At 43.0% G+C, this 24,659-nt stretch overlaps 1 long non-coding RNA gene and 1 other non-coding gene across 3 annotated transcripts in view; one reads left to right on the forward strand and one right to left on the reverse strand.

Moving 5' to 3' along the window:
• The window catches only part of LOC103877560, a 30,527-nt gene extending 18,290 nt beyond the window's left edge, over window positions 1-12,237 (forward strand). Inside the window, exons 4-5 of one of the 2 annotated variants that reach the window (XR_002517033.2) lie at window positions 8,905-8,998; window positions 12,040-12,237. This is a non-coding gene — a long non-coding RNA (uncharacterized LOC103877560). Of the gene's footprint in view, window positions 1-8,904; window positions 8,999-9,109; window positions 9,293-12,039 lie in introns of those variants that run through there. The other variant, XR_637306.3, reaches the window with a different exon arrangement.
• TRNAV-UAC lies at window positions 11,097-11,169 on the reverse strand. The gene has a single exon. It is a non-coding gene; the product is annotated as a tRNA-Val (tRNA).
• Window positions 12,238-24,659: the final 12,422 nt, after the last annotated feature.

The raw sequence follows: 24,659 nt of genomic DNA on the forward strand, positions 1-24,659 counted from the left end.
TGAAACTAGACCCCTATCTCTCGTCATATTCAAAAATCAAATCAAAATGGATTAAAGACTTAAATCTAAGACCTTAAACTATGAAACTACTACAAGAAAACGTTAGGAAAATTCTCCAGGATATTTGTTTAGGCAAAAAATTCTTTTTTTTTCTTTTCTTTTCTTTTTTTTTTTTTTTTTGAGACAGGGTCTCACTCTGTCACCCAGGCTGGAGTGTAGTGGCATGCTCATGGCTGGCTCACTGCAACCACAACCTCCTGGGCTCAAACGATCCTTCTGCCTCAGCCTCCCAAGTAGCTGGAGGGGGTTGATGTACTACAGACATGCATCACCACACCTGGCTAATTTGTGTACTTTTTTGGTAGAGACGGGGTTTCACCATGTTGCCCAGCGTGGTCTCAAACTCCCGGGCTCAAGCAATGCGCCTGCCTCAGCCTCCCAAAAGTCTGGGATTACAGGCATGAGCCACCACATCTGGCCATGTCTGGGCAAAAATTTCTTGAGTAATATCCCATAAGCACAGGTAAGCAAAGCAAAAATGGACAAATGTGGTAACATCAAGTTAAAAAGCTTCTTCACAGCAAAGGAAACAATCAACAAAGTGAGGAAATAACCTACAGATTGGGAGAAAATATTTGCAACTACCTATCTGACAGGGATTAATAACCAGAATATAGAAGGAGCTCAAACAGCTCTATAGGAAAAAGATTTAATAATCTGATTTTTTAAATGAACAGAAGATTTGAACAGACAGTTCTCAAAAGAAGACATACAAATGGCAAACAGGCATATGAAAAGGTGCTAAATATAATTGATCGTCAGAGAAATGCGAATCAAAACTACCATAAGATATCATCTCACCTCAGTTAAAATGGCTTTTATCCAAAAGTCAGGTAATAAAAAATGCTGGCAAGGATGTGGAGAAAAGAGAACACTTGTACATTATTGGTGGGAATGTAAATTAGTACCACTATGGAGAACAATTTGGAGGTTCTTCAAAAAACTGAAAATAGAGCTACCGTATGATCCAGCAATCCCACTGCTGGGTACATACTCCAAAGAAAGGAAATCAGTGTATTGAAGATATATCTGTACTTCCATGTTTGTTGAAACACTGTTCACAATAGCCAGGATTTGGAAGCCACCCAAGTGTCCATGAACAGATGAATGGATAAAGAAAATGTGGTACATATATGTAATGGAGTACTATTCAACCACAGAAAAGAATGAGATCCTATCATTTACAGCAACATGGACAGAACTGGAGGTCATTATGCTAAGTGAAATAAGCAAGATAGAACTACAAAATCACATGTTCTCACTTATTTGTGGGATCTACAAATCAAAACAACTGGACTCACGGAGACAGAGAGTAGAAGGATGGTTACCAGAGTCTGGGAAGGGTAGTGGGAAGGTGGGGATGGGGGAGATGTAGGGATGGATATTAAGTACAAAAATAATAATAATCTAACTTTCCACATTAAGAAACTAGAAAAGGAGCAAACTAAACCCAGAACAAGCATAAGAGAGGAAATAAGAGTTATAAATAAGATAAATAGAAAAACAGTAGAGAAAAATCAAGAAAAGAAAGTTTATTGTTTGAAATGATCAACGAAGTTAGCAAACGTTTCACTAGACTAACTTGGAAACAAGAAGACTCAAATTACTACAATCAAGAATGAAAGAGAGGACATTACCATCAACCCGACACAAATAAAGATTATAAAAGAATACTATGGGCCGGGTGCAGTGGCTCACACCTGTAAGCCCAGCACTTTGGGAGGCCGAGGCGGGCGGATCGTGAGGTCAGGAGATAGAGACCATCCTGGCTACTACGGTGAAACCCCGTCTCTACTAAAAATGTAAAAAATTAGCTGGGCATGGTGGCGGGCGCCTGTAGTCCCAGCTACTCGGGAGGCTGAGGCAGGAGAGTGGCGTGAACCCAGGAGGTGGAGCTTGCAGTGGGCAGTGATCACGCCACTGCACTCCAGCCTGGGCGACAGAATACTATGAACTGTAGCCAGCAAATTCCATAATTTAGATGAAATGGACAAATTTCTAGAAAGACATAACTGCTGAAACTGACTGGGAAATAAATTAAAATCTGAATAGACTTATAACAGGTAAATGATTGAATTAGCAATTTTAAAAAAATCTTCCAACAAAGAAGATCCCAGAACCAGATACCATAGCTGGTATATTCTACCAAATGTTTACAGTTGTCACCAATCCTTCATAAACTCTTCCAAAAAGTAGAAGAGGAGGTAACAACTCATTCTGTGAGGCCAGAATAATACTGGCCTCATAGAAAGTACCACATTGTACCAAAACCAGAAAAAGATATCACAAGAAAACTTCAGATTAACACTGTTGTGAATATAGATGCAAAAATCCTGAATAAAATACTAGCAAACTATACTGTGTCCATTTGAGTGATAAAAAATAAAACGCTGGCAAACTAAATCCACGAACACATACAAGGATTATAAACCATTACCAAGTGGGATTTATCTCAGGATTGCAAGGTTGGTTCAATATATGAAAATCAATTAACCTAATACACTAATGAATAGAATAAAGGGCAAAATGACAAGATTATCTCAGTAGATGTGGAAAAAAGTAATCTGAAAAAATCCAACACCATTTTATACTAAAAAAAAAACAAAACACATACTTATCAAATTAGGAATAGAAGGAAACTTCCTCAGCCTAATAAAGGGCATCTATGAAAACCCCAAAGCAGACATGGTGCTTAATTATGAAAGACTGAAAGCTTTTATCAGCAGGAACAAGACAAGAATGTCCATTCTCATGAATTCTACTCAATATAGCACTGGGGGTTTCAGTCAGGGAAAAGACAAGGGAAAAAAAAGATCTAGATTAGAAAGGATGAAGTAAAAGTGTCTCTATTGGCAGACTACATGATCTTGTATATAGAATATCCTGAGGAATCACACAAAAAAATTATAGCTATTGAGCTGGGTCAGCAAAGTGCCAGGATACAAGATCAACATACAAAAAGTAATTGTATTGATATATATTAGCAATATATACAGAAATGAAAATAAAACAATTCTATTTACAACAGCATCAAAATGAAATACTTAGGAATAAATTTAACGAAAGAAATATAAGACTTGTTTACTGAAAACTACAAAATGTCATTGAAAGAGATTACAGAAGATCCAAATAACTGGAAAGACATACCATATTCATGAAATAAAATAGTTATTATTAAGATGGCAATACTTCCCAAACTGATCTACAGATTCAGTACAATCTCTATCAAAATCTCAGATGGCTTCTTTAGAGAAATTGACAAACCAATCTTAAAATTTATATGAAACTTCCAGGGACCTGAAATAGCCAAAATAATCTTGAAAAAGAAGAATGAAGTTGGAAACTTCACACATCTTGATTTCAAAACTTATTGGAAAGCTACAGCAATTAGAAAAAGTGTGCTAGAATAACAGGTGCACTGAAATCTCAGAAATCACAACTAAAGAACTTATCCATGTAACCAAAACCACCTGTACCCTAAAACTATTGAAATACAAAAATGTGTTATTGAAATAAGGGTAGTTATGTAGATCATGTACTACAACTGAGAATCTAGAAAGAAACTCATACATTTAAGTCAATTGATTTTTAACAAAGTGTAAATTTGCCAAAACAATTCAATGGAGGAAGAATAGTATTTTCAACAAATCCTGCTGGGACAACTGGATATAAACATGCAAAAGAATGAGACTGGACCCTTACCTCACAACATAAAAAAAAAAAAAAAAAAAAAAAAAAACCTTAAAATGACCCAAATATAAGAGCTAAAACCAAAACACCCTTAAAAGAAAACATAAAGGTAAATCTTCATGATCTTGGCAATGAATTCTTAGCTATGACACCAAAACCATGAGCAATGAAAGAAAAATAAAAGATAAGTAGGACTTCATCAAAATTTAAAAATTTTGTGCTTTAATGGACACCATGAAAAAAGCAAAATGGCTAATATATTGGGAGAATATATTGGTCAAATATAGACACCAAATATAGTAAAAAAGAATATTTGCAAAATACCTAATAGGGGCTTGTATCCAGAATATATAAAGAACTCTTATAGGCCGGGTACAGTGGCTCATGCCTATAATCCCAGTGCTTTGGGAGGCTGAGTTGGGAGGATCATTTGAGGCCAGGAGTTTGAGGCCAGCCTGGGCAACATCGTGAGACCGCCATCTCTACAAAAAAAATTTTTAATAGCCAGACATGGTGTACATGCCTGCAGTCCTAGCTATTTGAAAGGCTGAGGCAGGAAGATGGCTGGAGCCCAGGACTTTTAGGTTACAATGAGCTATGATTATGCCACTGCGCTCCAGCAGAGTGAGATGAAAGAAAGAAAAGAAGAGAAAAAAAGGAAAGGAAAGGAAATTCTCTTACAACTCCACAATAAAAAGACAAATAACCTAGTTAAACACTGATCAAAGGAATAGACATTTCTCCAAAGAAGGTGGTCAATGATGCTCGATATCATTAGTGACTAAGGAAATGCAAGTAAAAACATGACAAGACATAATTTCACACACTAGGATGGCTATAGTAAAAAAGACAGATAATAAGAGTTGATGAGGATGTGAAGAAATTGGAACGCCCATATACTGCTGGTAGGAATATAAAATTGTTAGTCACTTTGGGAAACAGTTTGGAAGTTCCTCAAAAATTAAATACAGAGTTAGCATATGATCCAGCAATTCTACTTCTAAATATATGCCCAGGAGAATGGAAAACATATATTCATACAAAACAAATGTTCATAGCAGCATTATTCATAATAACCAAAAAGTGGAAGCAACTCAAAAGAACATCAACTGATAAACAGATAAAAGAAAATGCAGTATAGCCACACAATGGGATATTATTTGCCAAAAAGAAAAGAAAAGAAATGAAGAACTGATATGTGCTATAATGTGGATGAACCGGTTTTGTTTTGTTTTGTTTTGATGGATGAACTTTGAAAACATTACGCTAAGTGAAAGATGTCAGTCACAAAAGGCCACATATTGTGTGCTTCCATTTAAATGACATGTCTGGAAAGGGTAAATCCATGGAGACAGAAAGTAGATTTGTGGTTGCCAGGGGACATGGGGAAGAAGGAATCAGGGGTGATTGCTAATAGGTATGGGGTTTCTTTTTGGCGTGATAAAAATGTCCCAGACCTGGCGGGGTGGCTCACACCTGCTATCCCAGCACTTTGGGAGGCCGAGGCGGGTGGATCACCTGAGGTCAGGAGTTCGAGACCAGCCAAGCCAACACGGTGAAACTCCATCTCTACTAAAAATACAAAAAAGTAGCCGGATGTGGTGGCAGGCACCTGTAATCCCAGCTACTCAGGAGGCTGAGGAAGGAGAATCTCTTGAACCTGGGAGGCGGAGGTTGTAGTGAACCGAGGTTGCGCCATTGCACTCCATCCTGGGCAACAAGAGGGAAACTGTGTCTCAAAAAAAAAAAAAAAGTCTTTGAGTTTGTGGTTATGATTGCACAATTCTGTAGCTACACTAAAAACTACTGAATCGTATACTTTATAAACAAAGAAATTTGTCATTTTCTCATATACCCCACTTTCTCAGGAAGACACTTAGATAATGCTTTAAAAAGGAAATATACTCACTTAGTATAATGAACACTGTCAATCTCTATATAATTACACCATATCTTCATCTATTTCACAGTCCACGTGGACTGTTCAGTGAATCCATCAGAAGTAGGTATATCGGTATTAAATGCAAGTCCCTGTGCTTGGCACTCTCGTGGCCCACTTAGCCTAATACCACTAGGGACAAATCTGTAGTCTGACAAAGTCAGGGTTGGTTGGTTTGTTTGTTTTTGGCTGATTGCAATAAGAAAAATCACACAGTGAAAGAACCATGGAGCTTCTCAACAAATGAAGGAAGAAATAGTTACTATAAAAGTTCTGGGAAAGATGGAGTCTATGTAAAATTAAATGAAGGAGTGTTTTAATGCGTGTTAAGCAATGCAGTGTGAGTATAAAAGGGTTATCATCAGGTGTGGACTGAAATGGACACAGGATCATATTTCCTTGGACACTATTAAAATAAATGCCAATATTGTGTCCAGAAACCTTTATCTGAACCTCTGCACCGGGGCTGTAAATCAAGGTCGCTTCTCTGTCTTAGTTCCCCCAGGTAAGAGTGGGATGTTTCATTGTTACTGATGTAATTTCAAACAGCAAAGTTTTGGAAGTTTCCCATGTGAAAGGACAGGGTTACTCACTGAGTAAGAAAGCTGTTGTCACTCTAAGAAGGGGGTCATACCTTTCAGCAGCAGTGTGTCCTTGGGAGAAAGATCGTTTGCTATTAACTTTGCTGCTGGCTTTATCTGTGTCTGTTATCATAGCCTGATGAATGGCAGCGCCGATTTTTACTTTCTCAGTATTGGAGGGGTTACAAAGATTAATGCAATGTTGTTTGTGCTCATAAAGCCCTGGAGGTGAGCAAGGCAAACTTTGATTAAGAAGGGACAAATGCACGTTGCCCTGAAGATTCATTTCTTCTGCCTTTTGTTGATTTTGAAGGAGCTGTTTCCACAGAGCTGAGTAAGCGCAGAGTGCGCACTTCTCTGTGTGACAAGGCGGGGTGGGGAGGAGGTCTTGCCTGCGCTGTCCTGGCTTTCCCCCATGAACTCTATTTGTCCTGGTGTGTGGTCCTAGTGGGGTCCTTGGCCCTTTACATGACAGTTATAATCACAAAGGCACACATCCACGTGGTCTCTAATTTTTGGAAGTGGTGGGGAACATTTCTTCCTAGGGGTCCTGTCAGCTGACAAGTTGGGCTGGAGACTGGGTGACCAGGATCCCAGTGCCTGCAAGCCCAAGGAACCAAGCTGTTGGCAGTCTGCTCTAAGATCTGGGATTGGGGGTGAAGGAGCGTCAGGGACTCTGCCAGCATTGAAGCCCCAAAGAAAGCAGGCCATTTGAAAGAGAGGTAGACCCGCTGCAGAAAGAGAAACCAAGTATTGAGGCTGCTCTGAGCCCGCAACCCAGGAGGTTGGCTGAGTCAGTCAACCCAGTGCAGCAGAAGCAAAGGGCGGGCTAAGTCTGCAGTGGGGCTCACAGCCCCAGCCGATGGGGTTGAGAGAAAAACCTGGCCTGGGCTTCACTACTTCTCCAAACAAAAACCCTGACAGGTTTATGGCCCAATGGGAAAACCTGGAATGGCTTTCAGGGAATTGCAGAGACTAGGTCAGCAGGAACTCAAACTAGATCTGGGATCTGGTCCCCAGCCCCACACTGCCTCCTCAGGAGCTTCCAAATGTCCTGAATTTGCTGGAAACCAGAGCTTACATGGCTGCTGTTGTCACTATTATTAGTCTGTTCTTTTATCAGTCTGTGTAATTGTTGTGGAAGGTGAGAGTTATCTTCTACAACATATGATGTGAGGCTTGGGTCCATAGACATCCTGACTGATATATTCATTTGTGACCCTGTCTTGTGACTTCTAAAACAGTCAAGCACATGGCCAAACATGACCTGTACCGCTAAAACTTGCCTTGATTCAATCATTAAAAAATATATTTTTCTCTTACCAACCAAAGAAAAGGAAAAAAAGCCCTCTCAATTTGTAGGAATCCTCTGACTTGGTCCAAATGCCACCAACATAAGTGTTACGTGGATACAAAGGAAGTAACTGAGGAATATTCCTCATGAAAAGTTAGCTTAGAAGGTTCCTGGTCCCTGCTGGGGTCAAGATCAGTTCAGCCCACTTTGGGGTCCTACACTGAGATATATTCATTCTCTCCCCTGTGTCTGTCTGTTGCCCTAGTGCCTGATGCACATGTTAATTTATTTGTACTGGGTCTCATAAACTTGATTTAAAAAAGAAATGCAAAACCTGAAACTTGTTCTTGGTAATTTGACTAGACAGGAGGAGACTAAGCAGGTGCTTTGTAATCTATGTAAAACGTGAGTGCCAAAGTTCAGAGAGGTCAGTCCACCTAGGGAGAAGTAGTTGTTATGGTGGATTCATAGGATCCATGTGGGTCAGGGGAAAATCAAGATGGAGCAGGTGGCCGGGCATGGTGGCTCAAGCCTGTAATCCCAGCACTTTGGGAGGTGGATGCAGGATCGCTTGATCCCAGGAATTTGAGACAACAGTCTGGGCAACAAAGCAAGACCTCGACCCCCTCAACTCCCCCAAAAAATTAAAAAGAAAAGATGGAGCAGTAGGCTTGGCACAAAGCCATGATGGTAACATGGTGACAATAGCAGTGGTGATACAGCTGCCATTTATCTAGCATTTACCATGTGCCAGGGTTGGTTTTAAATGGCAGTAAAAGGCAGAGCCAGAAATCTACAGGTTCCAGGGAATGATATACACCCGATTTCTACCAATCTTCCTTTTCTTCTCTCCCAAATGAGGGAAAATGACCTCTATCTTCGCCTTATCTTGTTTAATGGTAGTCAAATCTTCAGAAACCTGGCTTTTTATATCTAAACTCATATAAAAATGATAATGGTAAGAAACCCAACTTAGTTATCTTTTTTTTTTCTGGGAAGGGAAACCATCAATAACACACACACACACACACACACACACCCCACATGATTGCTTGCTTAGGGAGGGATCAGAGCTTCAAAAGTGAGCTGATTCCAGCCACCAGCTGTCATCATATGAGGAGCTCTTGTGAGTTGATCGCCCATGAAAGAGAGGAGTTACCCTTTGTCTTCACTAATCTACATCTGTAGTATATTCAATACTTACCCACCCTTTATCCTTTGCTCTGTGGTTTTCCATGGCTTCATGAAATGCTTTAGCCAGAAGGTCAAGGTTTAAAGGTGGTTTTGTTTTGTTTGCAGTGAAAGTTAATTTTTAATTGAAAGTTAATTGATTTTTCTAGGAATGAGCCTCTAAACATGGCCACAGCTCAGTGATACTGACCAACCAAACATCCCTTTGCTGGACCTATGCAAACATGAAACAGACAAAGAGAAGTGAGTATGTGGCATTCATCAGAGGAGTAAGACCAATGCGAATTTTGTAAGCAGTATACAGCCTTGTCGAACATGATTACTTGGAAAATTACTAACTAAACCTTTCCTTAGCCTTTTCACATTTAGTGAAGATTTCATGAAGAGTTGTAAGAGAAAAGTTTTTCCAGACCCAGCCATGAGTACTCTGCTTTACTCAGAAGAACCACGGACTTTGAACAGCTTGATAATCCAGCTTTCTGAAACTTTTCCGTGCATATGTATCACTGAGGTATCTTATTAAAGCACATATTCTAATTTTTTGGTCTGGGGTGGGGCCTGAGATTCTGCATTTAAAATAACCTCCAAGGTGATGCCAATGTGTTCCTGATGCTGGGATCCTATTTTAAGTAGCAAAGGTCTTGTTAGAATCAGCCCAACCAGTGGAAGGCAGACGATCACAGTTCTTGACTGTGAGTTTCGGACAATGATTGTCGATGTTCAGATGGAATTTTATGAAGCTAAACATTACCTTTGGCCTGTATAGTGAGTATACTACCACTCAAGTGGCGGGGTGTGTGTTCGTATTTCTCTCAAAAACAAAGCTGAAAAGCCGATGGGTACATGGGCAGCAAGGAGAAGAATGCTAAAATAAAATATTATTGCAAAAAGGTGGAGATCAATAATCTGCAGCTATTTCTTTTTCTTTCTTTCGTTTCTTTCTTTCTTTTTTTTTCCGAGACAAGGTTTCACTCTGTCACCTAGACTGGAGTACAGTGGCACAAGCATCACTCACTGGAGCCTCGAACTCCTGGGTTCAAGTGATCTTCTTACCTCAGCCCTCCAAGTATCTGGACTCCGGGCTTCATGAAATACTTTAGCCAGACAGGGCAGGGTTTAAAGGTACGCCACTGCAGGCAAGCACCACTACACCCAGCTAATTTTTTTTTTTTTTTTAAAGAGACATCGGTCTCACTTTGTGCCCAGGCTGGTCTCAAACTCCTGGCCTCAAGCAATCCTCCCACCTCAGCCCCCCAAAGTGCTGGGATTACAGGCATGACCCATGGCCCCTAGCCCTATTTCTAATGTATGAATAACCTGTTCTCAAGTTATCTTAAGAAATAAAGTATTTCTTTTTTTGAAATAAATAAAATGTGGCTATACTGACCACATTAAAATGAATTACTTTCACTTTAATGAATGGTAGGAAAATTTAGGATAACAAATAAATAAGGAACAATCAGAAAAGAGCTATTTATCTTGAAGATGGGATTCACTCATTCAGCAATTTATTGAGCCCTTTGCAAAGGGGCCAGGTGCTGTGCTGGTTGCTGGAGATACAGAAGCAGTCCCCTCTGTCAAAGTCTCACATTCATTTGAGAGATAGTGACTCAAAACAATTCTTAAAACGAATTAAAACTGTGATCTCTGAAGGGGAAATGGAACATTTTGAGAACATTTGAACTGGAGTGTTTGACTTGATTGGAATGTGAAGGAAGGCCTCCCCAAGAAAGTAATGTTTGAGGTGAGATCTGAGGGATGCTGGAATTAAGCAGGTGAAGGGGTGTTACCAGACACAGGTTAGAAAGTGCTTGGGCCATGTGTGAGGTCGTCCAAATATCCTACACATAGTCTCCCCTGATCTGGGGCCTGACACAGCGAGTCTTGGCATAATTAAATGCTGATGCCGGAGACTGCCCAACCTGGTCTCACCCACAGAAACAGACACGCTCCATGTGGTCCTTGTGGGCCACCGCACAGTGGAGAGCTATCCAGCCTACCCCTTACTTCCACTCCCCCGAACCTTTTTTTTTTTTTGAGATGGAGACTCGCTCTGTCGCCCAGGCTGGAGTGCAGTGGCCGGATCTCGGCTCACTGCAAGCTCCGCCTCCTGGGTTCACGCCATTCTCCTGCCTCAGCCTCCTGAGTATATGGGACTACAGGCGCCCGCCACTACGCCCGGCTAATTTTTTTTGGTTTTTTAGTAGAGACGGGGTTTCACGGGGTTAGCCAGGATGGTCTCGATCTCCTGACCTCGTGATCCGCCCGTCTCGGCCTCCCAAAGTGCTGGGATTACAGGCTTGAACCACTGCGCCCGGCCAAAAGAGCCACCTTGCAACCATGGTTCCACTGGGGCTCGAACCCAGGACCTTCTGCGTGTAAAGCAGATGTGATAACCGCTACACTATGGAACCGAATCTTGTACTTAAACTGTAGCCTTTGAGACATAACTGCTTTTTTAAATTCATTTTTCTTATAAGTAACATATTACATAGATTGTATTGTGATGATAAAATGATACTTTGAACACATTCTCTTATATTATGTTTAAAAAATGAGCTCCCCAGTTTTTGCAGACTTCCAACCAGGTTTGGGAAGCTCTGCTCCATGTGGAATGGGTGGGAGTTTGGCGAGTGTGGAATCAGTTAAATCTCTGCGGCCCTTGACAGACTTTGTCCAGGAACACATTTGGTGTTCAGAATAGTGAGCAGCACTCACTGAGGCTCAGCGAAATGAGCTTGCCCAACGTCATGGTGACTGGTGAATAGGGATAAACCCAGCACTGGGCACTCATTTTTCCAGATACTTAACATCTCACTATCTCAAGTGTCCTGCTTGGCTTTGCTGTCTTAGAAGCTCCCCCAAGCCTGTCACCTTCTGAATTCCCCTTACCCAGCCTGTGGATCCAGAGGGAGCTTTTTCGCACCTAATGTGTTACTGAAACACCAGGGGTTTGGTCTAGGTCCTGCTGCTCACAGCACAGAAAGCCAATCACTGACCCAACAATTATTGCCAAAAAAGAAGGCTTTAATTGGGTGCTGCAGCAGAGGAGATGGGAGGTCAGTCTCAAATCATCTCCCTGGGAGAGTAGTCTCAAACTCATCTCCCTGACCAGCTAAAGTTAGGAGTTTATACAGCAGGGAAGAAATGTAAGTGTATGAGAAAACAGGAACTCGGAAAGGGTCAGGAAGCAATCACGATGAATGAGGGGCCTGGAGTTTCATTGTGTGGATGCAATGATCTGGTGAGTTTCAGATCTTTGATGCTTTTTTTTTTTTTGAGAGACCTGGTGGTCCTTTCCTGGAGGAAGAAACTCTGAAACTCTGATAAAAACAAATGTAAGTTTCAAGCTTTAAGGTCATAAGGGTCAATTTCTATGTTTATCCAAAACAAAAAACAAAAAACACCTAAAACTGTTGATGGGACTAGTGGGTTGGGCTGGAGTGCAGTGGCCGGATCTCAGCTCACTGCAAGCTCCGCCTCCCGGCGCCCGCCTAGTTTTTTGTATTTTTTTAGTAGAGACGGGGTTTCACCGGGTTAGCCAGGATGGTCTCAATCTCCTGACCTCGTGATCCGCCCGTCTCCGCCTCCCAAAGTGCTGGGATTACAGGCTTGAGCCACTGCGCCCGGCCGCGGTGGGTTGGTTTCAAAGGCAGATATGACTGCCCCCAGGACTCAGTCTCTTGATTTATGATAAATAATATAAACTTTATTATAGGGAACAGTGGGGAAGGGGAATACTCACGAGTCTGTGAATCCTTGGGTCATGGAGAAGCCAGGCAGTGTTCTTCCCTTCCTTTCTTTTTCTCTTTTCATCCTTATTCATGGGGTGCATTTTTCCTGCCCCGCCGCAAGATCCTAAGATGTGGAACTGCCTGAAGTGAGCAGTCTGACCACCAGGGGGCAGCACGAATCCATCGCTTTGTCTGAAAACAAACAGGTCCTAGTCAGCGGCCCTCCTCTCCATACAAGCTGAGTCTGCACGTTGGAGTCATCTGATGAGCTTTTAGAAAATTGCAGGTGGTGGGCTCACTTCAATTGCCATCTTCTGTCCTCGAGAGCGGGGCGTGGACATCGCTATTATTTAAAAGTTCCTCAGGTGAGTCTGATACACAATGTTGAAAACCACTCGGAGAAGACTCATCTGTGAAAACTGTAAAGGCTTTTAGGAATCACCCAGCCCAGCCCATCTGTTTCCATTTTGCAGCTTCAGGAACTGAGGCCCAGAGATAGAAACAGTAGGCTTAGGGGTACTTGGAAGACAGCAGCAGAACCCAGGACCCTGACAATCGGCCCAGTTCTCCTTCCCCCGTAGCACTTGGTCTTCCATATTTCGGCTGGGCCTGGGCATCAGAGGATACCAGGGACCACTTCCCTCCCCTCCAAGCGCAGAACGGTGCAGTCCCTCCTGGCTCAAGTTGCTCCTGGCTGACAGGAGAATTCAGAACTGGCCTGCAGGAATCAACTGGAGAACCTCCCAACCACGTGCGCACGAGTTTCAATGCCTGGAAACCGGAGGATGGGGACAGTGAGGTAGTGAGGACAGCCACAGTCCAGTCAAGGAGGGCTTCCTGGAGATGAGGCAGGAGGAGGAGATTGGTTGGATTTCAATGACCCATGAACAGTGGGGGCCGCATTTCAAACCAGAGGATCAGGATAAGTAATGGGTGTTCACGGGGCCACGGGTGTGAGTGGGGGAAGGTGAGGGCCAGAGAGCACAGGGAGTTAACACTGTGGAGACAGAAGAGGGCACAACACCTGGGTACGTACCTTGACTCCCAGACAGAGGAACCAAGGCCCTTTATGGAATGTTCTAGATCTCGACCTGGATGCATGAAGAAGCATGGGAGGTATCTGAGCCTAGGAGGGGCACTTGGGAGTAAGCTAGACCTTAGAAAGACACCCCTGGGGGCAGCACCCGGGGCTACTTTAGGATCATACTTTCCAGATCCTCCCAACACAGAAAAGAGGTGACTTTTGGAAGGTGTCCAGAGGTATTTGTGGAGTAGAATGCAATACTGAAGTAGAAGATTGCCCTTAACAGTGGACTGTTGAGGAGGACAGGACCGGAGAAAAGATTGGGAATGGAAGTTTGGTGAGCAGCAGGGACTCCATATTGGGGGCGCTTCTAGGTCTGACAGTTTAGGGGAACATCACGACCCCACGGGATAGTGGTGTTCAGAGTGAAGAGACATCCCTCTCTCTTCTCCTCTTTCTCCAGGCAGGACATTCTTTGGGAGTCCCAAAAACCCCGACCTGAGAAAGCTCTAGAAGCACTGCGTTAGCCCGCCCCCCACCCTGTACGTCTTGAGTGCTTTGCGATTCCACGGAGTTGTCTGTGACACGTCCAGCCCATCGCTGCCCTGCTCTGCCTGCCTCTCTGTGGGAGGATGGATCTGAGGTTCATGGACACTGCACTTCTCCTCTTGTAGGATTCTCTCCAGTAAAGCCTCTTCTGCATTTAATACCACATGGCACTGGAGAGGGTTGCCTTTGTCCTTCTTCCATGGCACCCGGCCACACACAGGCGCACCGTGTTCCCATTCCTGGGTGTTCCTGGAAGAGGCCTTGTTCCCCAGTACTGAGTGTTTTTGGAAGAGTCCTTGTTGCTGATGCTGGGCATTTCTGGAAGAGGCCTTTTTCACTGGGGCCTCCCTAAGAATGGAAGGGTAATAATTTGTTCCTAAACATCCTGGCAGATCCCAGCGTCTTTATATGGTTGGGATGGGGAGAAATGAGAGTAGCTAAATGGATGCTAGCCTCTGTCTGCAAGGCAATACACAACTTTTCAAAGCATCACGTCCACTCTGTCTTTTGTGGTTCACCGGAGCCTTCTGAATTGAAGAGGAAATGGCTGGCAGGGATGATCCCATCTACCTGCCCAGCCAATCCAGCAGAGAAAGGTGTCCCTTTCCCCTAAGGAAGCTCTGAGCGGACATGCTGTTTGCTCTTTTGGAGCATGTACAGAAGAGGAACTGGAGTCCCAGAACCATTAGGCGTGAGAGAGTTACTCCAATACAGGGCAAGGTTTTTGGATGTTTTGTTTTGTATTGTATTTATCAATGCTTTTTATTGGGCTTCTAAACACTTTACAGTGTTCTTAGAGCCAAAAAACTATAAAATCATCAAGAACAGGTGCAATAATAAAAGCAATAATGATAATATGGGTAGCTATTCCTTCTCATATATTCGCCATGTGCCAGGCCTGGTTCTAAGTGCCAGTAAAAGACCAGGCCAGAATTCCAGCTCAGATCTTATTTCTTACTTTTTATCACCTCACCTATAAGGTTTTAACAGGTGTAGGATTTCAGCAGTAAGAATAATTTGATGTGAAACCAAAGAATTCATGAGATAGAAAGACAAAATGTCCTATCCTTTTCCCCTAGGACTAAGGTGGTCCCATGAGAAAGACCAGATTCTCAAGAAGAAACCATCTGTGAAGGATTTTGATCAGGCAACATGGGCAGGCAGGTTTAAACACAGCCCCCATCCTGCCCTGCCTGGCAAGCCACTTTCTCCTATGTTCATGCATGTCTAGATTTCTCAGTGAAAAACACAGCTGAACTCATGAAAGCCTATCTTTAAAAAATATTAAGTGGCTAATCTTGTAAAGCCCTATATACAGTGTCACTTCACTTTTTTCGTAAAACATGCCTAGTGGAATGGCAACAACTGGGAAAAATTCAGAGCTCAGCATTCATGTATTGAAAATATCTCTAAGTTGCCATAGGTGTTGGTTTATAAACTCCAGAAATAATTTATAAATAATTGTTTATATTTGCTTATATTAATACTTGTTTATAAACTCGATATTTTCATGTATTTATTTTTTAAGCTTTTTTTGTTAAACATATAAATGTGATTATTTGCAGATCTTCAATACGATTATGTTTGGGCCATCACCATCCAATTCAAGATTCAGAACATTTCCAACACTTCCAAAGGTGCCCCTTCCCATTCCATTACACGCCCCCCCCACACCCAAGAGAACCACTGATCTGACCTCTATTCCCACAGATTCGTTTTGCATATCCTTGAGCATATAAATGGAACCACACAGTATGTCATTTCTAAGATCCTGTTGCTCTACATCATGCTCTACATCTTACATTCCTAAGATCCTGTTGCTCTACATCATGACTAGGATTAATCCATGCTGTGTATAATACAGTCATAAAACAATGCAGTACTGCAGGGGAAATGAAAGAACCGCAGTTCTATAAATCAATGTAGACACAATCTCAAAAATATAATATAGACATGAAAAATGATAGTTGCATAAAGTAAAAGTGAGGCAAGAGAAAAAGATAAACATTTTTAAGGAATGAATTCCTGTGTAGTAAAACAATGTTTAAAAAAGCATGGAAACATTTCACACAACTTCTAGAGTGATGGGTACATCTGCAGGGCAGGAGGGAGGAGGATGTTCACTTTATAATTTTCTGAACTGAGCACATTACGTTGTTACGTTGGTATACGTATGTATTATATATATCACAGTAAAACAAATGAAAAAAATAGTGCACAGGAAATGAGAAAGTAGGGAAAGTTAAGTACAGACACTTCCCTGAGACATCATCTTTTTTGTCATAACTGCTTATACCTTTATGTTAGTAAGTTTGCCTTCGCTAAGTTCCTCTGGCTGCAGATGTAGTTTCAAACGACAGCAGCATCAGCATTCCCATGGTCAACTATTTAATCTTTAACTGTGTTTAGGTTTGACTCAGATTTCACCTCCACCCTTCTCACTTTTCATTTTGATTACCTGTTTATAGAATGCCACATGAGTTTATCACTGGGAGACGGGGAGGCAACACAACAACATATTTTGCTATCAGTGTGTGAACTGAGTGAGAGATGTGCAGTAAGAAGTCAGAGAGGCTTTGAAAGAAGTGGCATGATTGGTCACTGATCATGATGCACATCTGTCACTGATATAGTGACTTTTGGACTGAGGAGCCAGCAGTGAAGTTTGCACTTTATGCAACTACTTACAGTTAATATCCCTTGATAACTGAGATTTGAGATTTGAACTGTATTTTTGGGTAAGCTTGGTGTTATTTATTTAACCCATGGTGACTGAAATGTGTACATATTGGAACAATGCAAATTGAAGACTTTATATGTATATATGTATGTGTATTTATATATATAAAACATGTATATATTATTTAGATATGTATATAAAATGTACTGTGTATATATACACACACTAAATATACATATACACACACACACTATATATATATGTGTATATATATATTACACACACACACAAATATGTCATGGTCAACTAGAATTAATTCCAGGAATCTAAGGTTGGCTTAATATTCAAAAATCAATCAATGTAATTCATTATACTTTTTTAAAAAAGAAAAACCATATAATAATCTAAATATATACAGAAAAATATTTGACAAAATTTAATATGCATTAATGATAAAAAAAAAAAATCTCAGCAGACTTGGAATTTAAGGGAACTTTCTCAGCCTTTTCCTTATCAGGAGCATGTATGAAAAACCTACAGCATCATACTTAATAGTATGATATACTATATTTAGATATACTATATATTATATATATAAAATCCACTGGATACATATATATACACACTAAATATACATATATACATACACTGAATACTGAGTACTTTCTGAATACTGTATAACTGAGTACCTTCTCTTTCGTAATGGAAACAAGGGGAGGGTGTCTGGTCTCACTAGTTTTATTTAACATTGTGTTGGAAGTCTCAGCAAGTGCAAAACGGCATATAGATAGGAAAAGAAGGAACCAAATTTTATTTGCTGATGACATGATCATGTTTATAGAAAATCATAAAGAATCTTTTAAAAAATCTCCTGGACTATTAAGTAAATTTAGCTAAGTCACAAAATACAAGATCACTATACAAAAACTGATTATACTTTTATATACTAGCAATGAATAATTGAAAATGAAAAAAAATTTTTTTTTAGATGGAATCTCGCTTTGTCACCCAGGCTGGAGTACAATGGCACCATCTCAGCTCACATGCAACCTCCACCTCCCGGGTTCAATCAATTCTCCTGCCTCAGCCTCCCAAGTAGCTGGGATTACAGGTGCCCACCATCATGCCCTTCTAATTTTTGTATTTTTGTGGAGACAAGGTTTCATTATGTTGGCCAGGCTGGTCTTGAACTCCTGACCTCAGGTGATCCACCTGTCTCTGCCTCTCAAAGTGCTGGGATTACAGGCGTAAGCCACCATGCCTGGCCCGAAAATGAAATTTTTAAATGCCATTTATAACAGCACCCCAAACTATGATATATATTCAGTGAAATTTTAATGAAATATGTACAAACATGGACACCAAAAACTACAACACAATGTTGGAGGAAAATGGAGATATATACTAGATTTATGGATCAGAAGATTCAATATCACTAAATGGCATTTCTTCCCAAATTGCGTTATGTATTCAGTGCAAACCCAGCACGCTTACTTTTTTTAGAAGTTGGCAAGCTGAAATTTACATAAAAATATGACCTTTGTGCCATAGAATAGCCTAAACAATTTTGGAAAAGAACAAAATGCTGAAGGATATAATTTATTTAATTTTAAGACTTAATATAAATATGTAACAATCACATAATTACTGTAGATATAAGTAGAGAAATATAAACCAATACAACAATAGAGCATCTAGAATTAGAGCCATTTATGTGTGGTCAATTTATTTTTTTCAATTAAGGTGCCAAAGTAATTCAACAGGGGAAATGGTATTTTCAACAGATGGTGTGGTAAAATGGGATATCAATTTGGGGGGAAAATTGAATCTCAGCTCTTATCTCATGTCATACACAAAAGTTGACTTAAAATGGGTCAGAGAACTAAATATAAGAGCTAAGCTTATCAAACTTCTAGGAGAAAATATTGTAGCCTTTGGATAGGCAAATATTTCTTGTGTAGGAATAAGAAGCATGAACCATACAAAAATATAGTTGAGAAGTTAGACTTCATTTAAATCAAATTTCTCTTCTGCCAACACTCCATTAAGAAAATGAAATTGCCGGGCGCAGTGGCTCAAGCCTGTAATCTCAGCACTTTGGGAGGCTGAGACGGGCAGATCACGAGGTCAGGAGATCGAGACCATCCTGGCTAACACGGTGAAACCCCGTCTCTACTAAAAATACAAAAAACTAGCCGGCCAAGGTGGCGGACGCCTGTAATCCCAGCTACTCTGGAGGCTGAGGCAGGAGAGTGGCATAAACCCGGGAGGCGGAGCTTGCAGTGAGCTGAGATCCAGCCACTGCGCTCCAGCCTGGGTGACAGAGCGAGACTCCGTCTCAAAAAAAATAAAAAATAAAAAATAAATATAAATAAATAAATAAATAAATAAAAGAAAATGAAATGGCAAGTTATAGCCTGGGAGAAAATATTTGCAATACATACAGCTGCATAGGGCTTGTACCTAGAATTTATAAAGTACTCATCCAACTCAGTAAGGAGACAAACCACCCAATACAAAAATGGGCATGGTAAGAAGAATTTTAAACTCTTGAAGCAGAAGAGAAGCTCTCCTGTTGGCCTGGAAACAAGCCACCATGAGTTCTATAGCTGCAGAGAAATGAATTCTGCCAACAAGCACATGTGTTTGGAAGAAGACCTGAGTCTCAGATCACACGGTAGCCCAGGCTGACACTTTGATTGCAGACTTGTGAAACTTGGAGCAGAAGACCATGGAAACTGAGAGATAAGAAGTGCGCTTTAGTTTTTGGTTTAGGCTGAGAAATGTGTGGTGATATGTAGAAAACTATAATACAATAAGCAAAAGATATGCATATACTTCACAAAACAAGATATATGGATAGCCAGTAAACACAAGAGGTTCAACATCAGTCACCAGAGAAATGCAAATTAAAAGCAAATGAACATTCCTCCACACACAAGCACAAAATCGAATGACTAATGTTAGGGGGAAAAACCTGACAATACCAAGGGTGGTGGTATCTGGAATTCTCAGAGACTGCTTTTGAAATGTAAAGTGAAGAACAGTTTGGAAGTTTCTCATAAAATTAAACATATCACATAGCTCACTTATTCCACTTGTATTTACTCAAGAGAAATGGTAACATATGTCCACACAAAGACTCATCGATCAATGTTCACTGCACTTTTTATTCATAATAGCCAAAAAGTAGAAACCACACAATTGCACACCAATAGGCAAATGAATAAACAAACTGTGCTGTAGCCACACAAGGGAATGCTATTCAGCCATGGGAAACCTTTTGAGGGTGATGGGAATTTATACAATGTGATGGCTGTGGTGGTGACTACACAGGTGTATACATTCGTCAAACTCATCTAACTTCACATCTTAAATGAGTGCATTTTATATACAAATTATAGCTCGGTCGAGCTGATTTTTAAAAGTTCACCATCCCAGCATGATTTGCTCAAAAATGATCCCATAGAGAGGGGAAAAACTAATGATGCAGGTGGATAGAGGTCAATTACAGGGGGGATGTCCTTGAGTGGGAAGTAGGGTGGGGTCCAGTGCTTTAGAGGAAGAATGGCTATTAATAAAATCTGGGGTAGTTTACGTGTTTTCTCAGTTAAACAGGAAGCAGTGTAGCAGCTGAGAGTAAGGAGAGGCAGGGCTGTTGGAGGTATGAGAAGAGATAAAAAGGTATGAAAGTCATTTCAGAGAGTGGAGAGGAAAAATGGTCCCTAGGTCTGCCACCCACACCTTCCCACTCCCTGACACGCCCCATTCAGCTTGAAACTCTTGATCTCACATCCTTTTCCCCATCACTGGTTTATTTGAGCATCATGAAGAGGCAGCAGTGTCTGCTTAGAACCTTAGACTCGGTACCATTGTTACAGAAACTCCAGGCTACATGACCTGAGACTGTGTAGGGCTGGGCCAAGCCAGAAGTCCACAAGGTGGGGCTGCAGCCTCTGTCCCTGCACAGTGCTCAGGGTATCCTGTGAAGCTTCTGCTTCACTTCCCAGGTCTGCAACTCCCAGAGCGCCAGGGCTTTGAGAAAGCAATCGGCTCCCAGGAAGCAGCCTGATATTGGGGGGTCCTAGCAAGCAGGTGGGGGCTTGGGAAGTTCATGAGAGAGATTTCCATAAGTGGAATGATAAGGGTGATGGGTGGGGAGGGCTGGAAGTGCAAGGGCCCCTCATGACCAGAACTAAGAGGAGGGAATTGCCCTGACAGGCACGGGGACAGGACAGAAGGCCACGCTGCCTGGGGCCTGAGACCAGAGAGAAGTCTTGGTGCTTAGACGTGGTTCTTGCTCTGCTCCTCTGGGTCTTCAACAGTGGCTGTGCAGAGAAGTCAGCTTTGATGCGAGCACTGCTTCCTAGCTCTTAGAAGCACTCAGGATGTAGTTCTTCTATGCCCTGAATGTCTGCCTCTCCCTGCCTCTGTCCCCCACCCTGGTCCAGCAGCTCCTGGACTAGAATGTTCCTGTGGCTCAGCCTGTGTACTTGGGTTTTCCCAGGGGTATCGAGTGTATGTGTAGCCAGAGCATCTGACAGGCTGACTCAGGCAGAATACCCAGCCTGGTCTCCCTGTCAGAAGGATGCCAACTCCAGCCTCATCCACTGGGACCAACTCTTCCACCAAGGGGACTTCATAGACATCTGTCACTTCTTCAGCTTTGATTCCTGTTGTGTCTCACCCTTAAGGGACTCTTACTTGGGTCTTCCCTGGACTCAGATATGTACCATCTGCCTTCCCTGGTGCCTGCATGGACACTCAACCTGCCAGAGTCAACTCCGAGATTTCTGGTTTTAACAAACGGTATTCACCACTAAGGAAGGTCACCTCAACTTAGAGCCTAAGAAAGAAATGTCTGCTTGTTTCCAGGAGCCATTTAGATAGTTATGGAGCTAGAATGTTACTAAAAATCTAATGCTTTTAAATAAAATTTTTCTAACATTTTTAAGCTCCCTAAATAATTACTGGTTCACAAAGAAGCCTGCAAACCACAGGACCACGGTCATGAGGTAGGGAGAGACTGGAGCCCCATTGACCTCTCTGCTCTGTGGCCCTCGACAGGGTGGCAGGAGCAGTGAGGTTTAAAGGAGTTATCTTGCTCAACTGACATCACTCTTTCACTCAAATGACATCTCTGGTGCTCATTGTGCAGAGTTGGTACATGGAACCTGGGTAAAACAGACGGCGGCGCTGCTGGCCTGGTGCGTCCCAGGAGAAGTGGGAGCTGCAGTGAATCTCCCCAAGTTTCACCCAAAGTCCCCTCACCCCTCCCAGGTGAGAAGCAGCCAGGTGACACGTTCCTAGCCTTGTGTTAGTTGCGTATCTTCTTTCTGATGCAGACAGAGAGACAGGACAGGGAAGAGCAACATAGAGCACAGGCATTGTGGGTCGCCTAACACTGCCCACTCAGAAGAACACGGCGCTAATGAGCCCTTCCTCAAAATGCCATCACTCCCAAAGAGCACGTTAAATATGTGAGTTAGTATCCGGGGAGTCATTCATTGCCAAACCCTAGGGAATTTGCATATTTAGCTGATCCCTGGGAACTGGGCGGAGGGGTGGCTGGTACCGATATCCAGACCTCAGGCACCTTCTCTGATGGTCAGAGACGGGGCTTTCCCACCATAACCTTGCTGCACGCTGGGGTCCTGGATCCTTCCAGGAGTGTGAAGCAGAGGAGAAGGTATGAAATAGTTATCCGCAGTAGTGGGAGAGTGAATGGGCCAGACAGCACCAGAGCCTCACTGGACTGACTTGAGGTTAAAGGCCATGAATTTGACCATCGCAATGGAGGTTTGCTTTCATTTTCCAGCCATGGCCAGCCATGTTTCTGAAGGTGGGAGTAGTAGGCAAACAGTTGATCTTGGCTGGGCTTGCCATTTACTGAGTAAGCCTGAAGAAGGGAGCTGTGGGTGTACGGTAAAGATTGATTATAACAAAGGGCCATGGAACTTAAATAGCATGCAATATGAAAAGATGTGAGGATAAATTCAGGTTGGATTCCTGACCTGAGTTGTGTGATGTTAGAAAAATTCCCTAAGTTCTCCAACTCTCTTTCCTCATTTACAAGGCATCAAAGCACCCCCTTCCATGGGGTCGTTATGAGCATGAAGGATGAAGTTTGGGGGCAAGTGCTTCCAGTCTGTAAGGCGCTCTGGAAACGGTGGGTCTGGCTTGGGAGTGAGTGTGGCATTACAGGCAGTTCATGTGCACGAATGTTGACCGGAGCATCCCCGGGCAGCACTGAGCTGGGGTCTGAGCTCCTGCGGTCACTCCACTTTCCCTGGCTCCTCCTCCTGCAAAGTTACCTGGAGCCACCAGGGAGGCCCTCATGGGCATCTCAGATGTTCTCACGAACACATCTGCCCTTACTCATCTTGGCTGCTGCTGCAATGGACCTCCCAGGTACTTTTCTGCTCTTCTAGTCAAAAGGCCAGCCATCAGAGCCTGGCCTCGTGGCCCTCAGGATGAAGGAGGGTGGAGTTCCGCCCAGGCTCCTCCTCAGACTTCCATCAACAGGTTCAGAAAGGTCTGCCCAAACCCCTGAGGCTCTGCGCAGAGACGCCTGCAGAGCTGCCCCACCGTCCTCCAGGTCCACTTCTCTGTCCATGGATGCATCTGAATTGCAGGGCGGAAGTCATGCCTTTGCGTGTGGTCAGCCAAGCCTCAGCTTCCTGTCACCTCCTCTCCTGCACCTAAGGTGCAGAGTCCTGTGGACAAAAACCATCAAAAATGACCCTCTTCTTCCCCTGTGGAGTGACAGGCTCCAAGCCCACCCCCTGCATCTCCTGGTGCTCTCTCCAAGGTCCTCCCCAGCTCTTCTCACCTGTACAGCAGCTATTGATTGCCTCAGACCTCCACCCCTGCCCCTTTCCCCCTTCCCCTGCCCAAGGTGGATCTTTGCATGTGAATCCAGACTTCTCAGAGATGTGTGTCCACTAACTATCCCCTCCCTCTTTCGGGGTTGCACCCCTCTCTGTGGATGCCTTCCCACAGTGTCTCAATAAGCTCCAGACAATTCCATCAGTGTCTCAAGCTCAAGTAATCAGCTCAACTCTTGCCCACCTTAAAAATCAAAACCAAACCTTGCCCTTTTCATTTCACCCAGCAGAGCAGTCTTCCCATTCCTGGGGTGATGAGACAGACTCACCCACACAGCACCTAGAGTTCAGACTTCGATTTTGTGCTGACACCTCCCAAGTCATTGACTCCTTCCCACATCTCTTCCAAACCACCATCCCACAGGCTGGCTGCCTGCTGGATGTGACCGCACAGACATCTCACACGCACATCAAAACCCGGTTTCAAAACCAGGTTTCTCCCCTTTCCTCACATAAAAGCACCCCATCATACCTTCCCCAGCGTGACCCTCTCACTGGTGTACACCATCGTCCTCACCATTGTCAAGACCCCCAAGCCCTTCTTTGGATTATTTCGTGAGCCTGCCATCCCACTCTGTGATTGCTGCCGAGGTCCCCTCTCACCTGGCCTGACGGCCACAGCGTCCTTGTGCCCTCCTTCCTCAGCCAGGGGCACTGTCAATCCCATCCTGCAGGGCAGAGGAAACAGGCAGCTCTCCAAATCCCCTCAGGCCTCTCCCTGCTCAAAAGACATCGATGGCCCTTCAGCCACATAAGGATGAAGTGCAAGTTGCCACCTGTCCACACCATGGTCTGTGCTCCAGGAGCTGTGAACACTATTCAGCTCCTGGAAGGTATTGTGCCCTGCTCCTCCAGTCGCTTGCAGAAGCCGCTTGCCCTGCCTAACACTCTCGCCTCTGCTCCTCCCTCTGGCCCTTCCTGCAGCCCTGAGCTTAGATGTCACTTTTGCACTGGGCCTCCTCCTCAGGGCTTCCACGGCCTCATTCACGTCACCAGTTACAGCGTCTTCCCGCAGTAACTGCACCTGCCA

The sequence above is a fragment of the Papio anubis genome, chromosome 12 (assembly GCF_008728515.1).
Source record: "Papio anubis isolate 15944 chromosome 12, Panubis1.0, whole genome shotgun sequence".
Classification (NCBI taxonomy): Eukaryota; Metazoa; Chordata; class Mammalia; order Primates; family Cercopithecidae; genus Papio; species Papio anubis.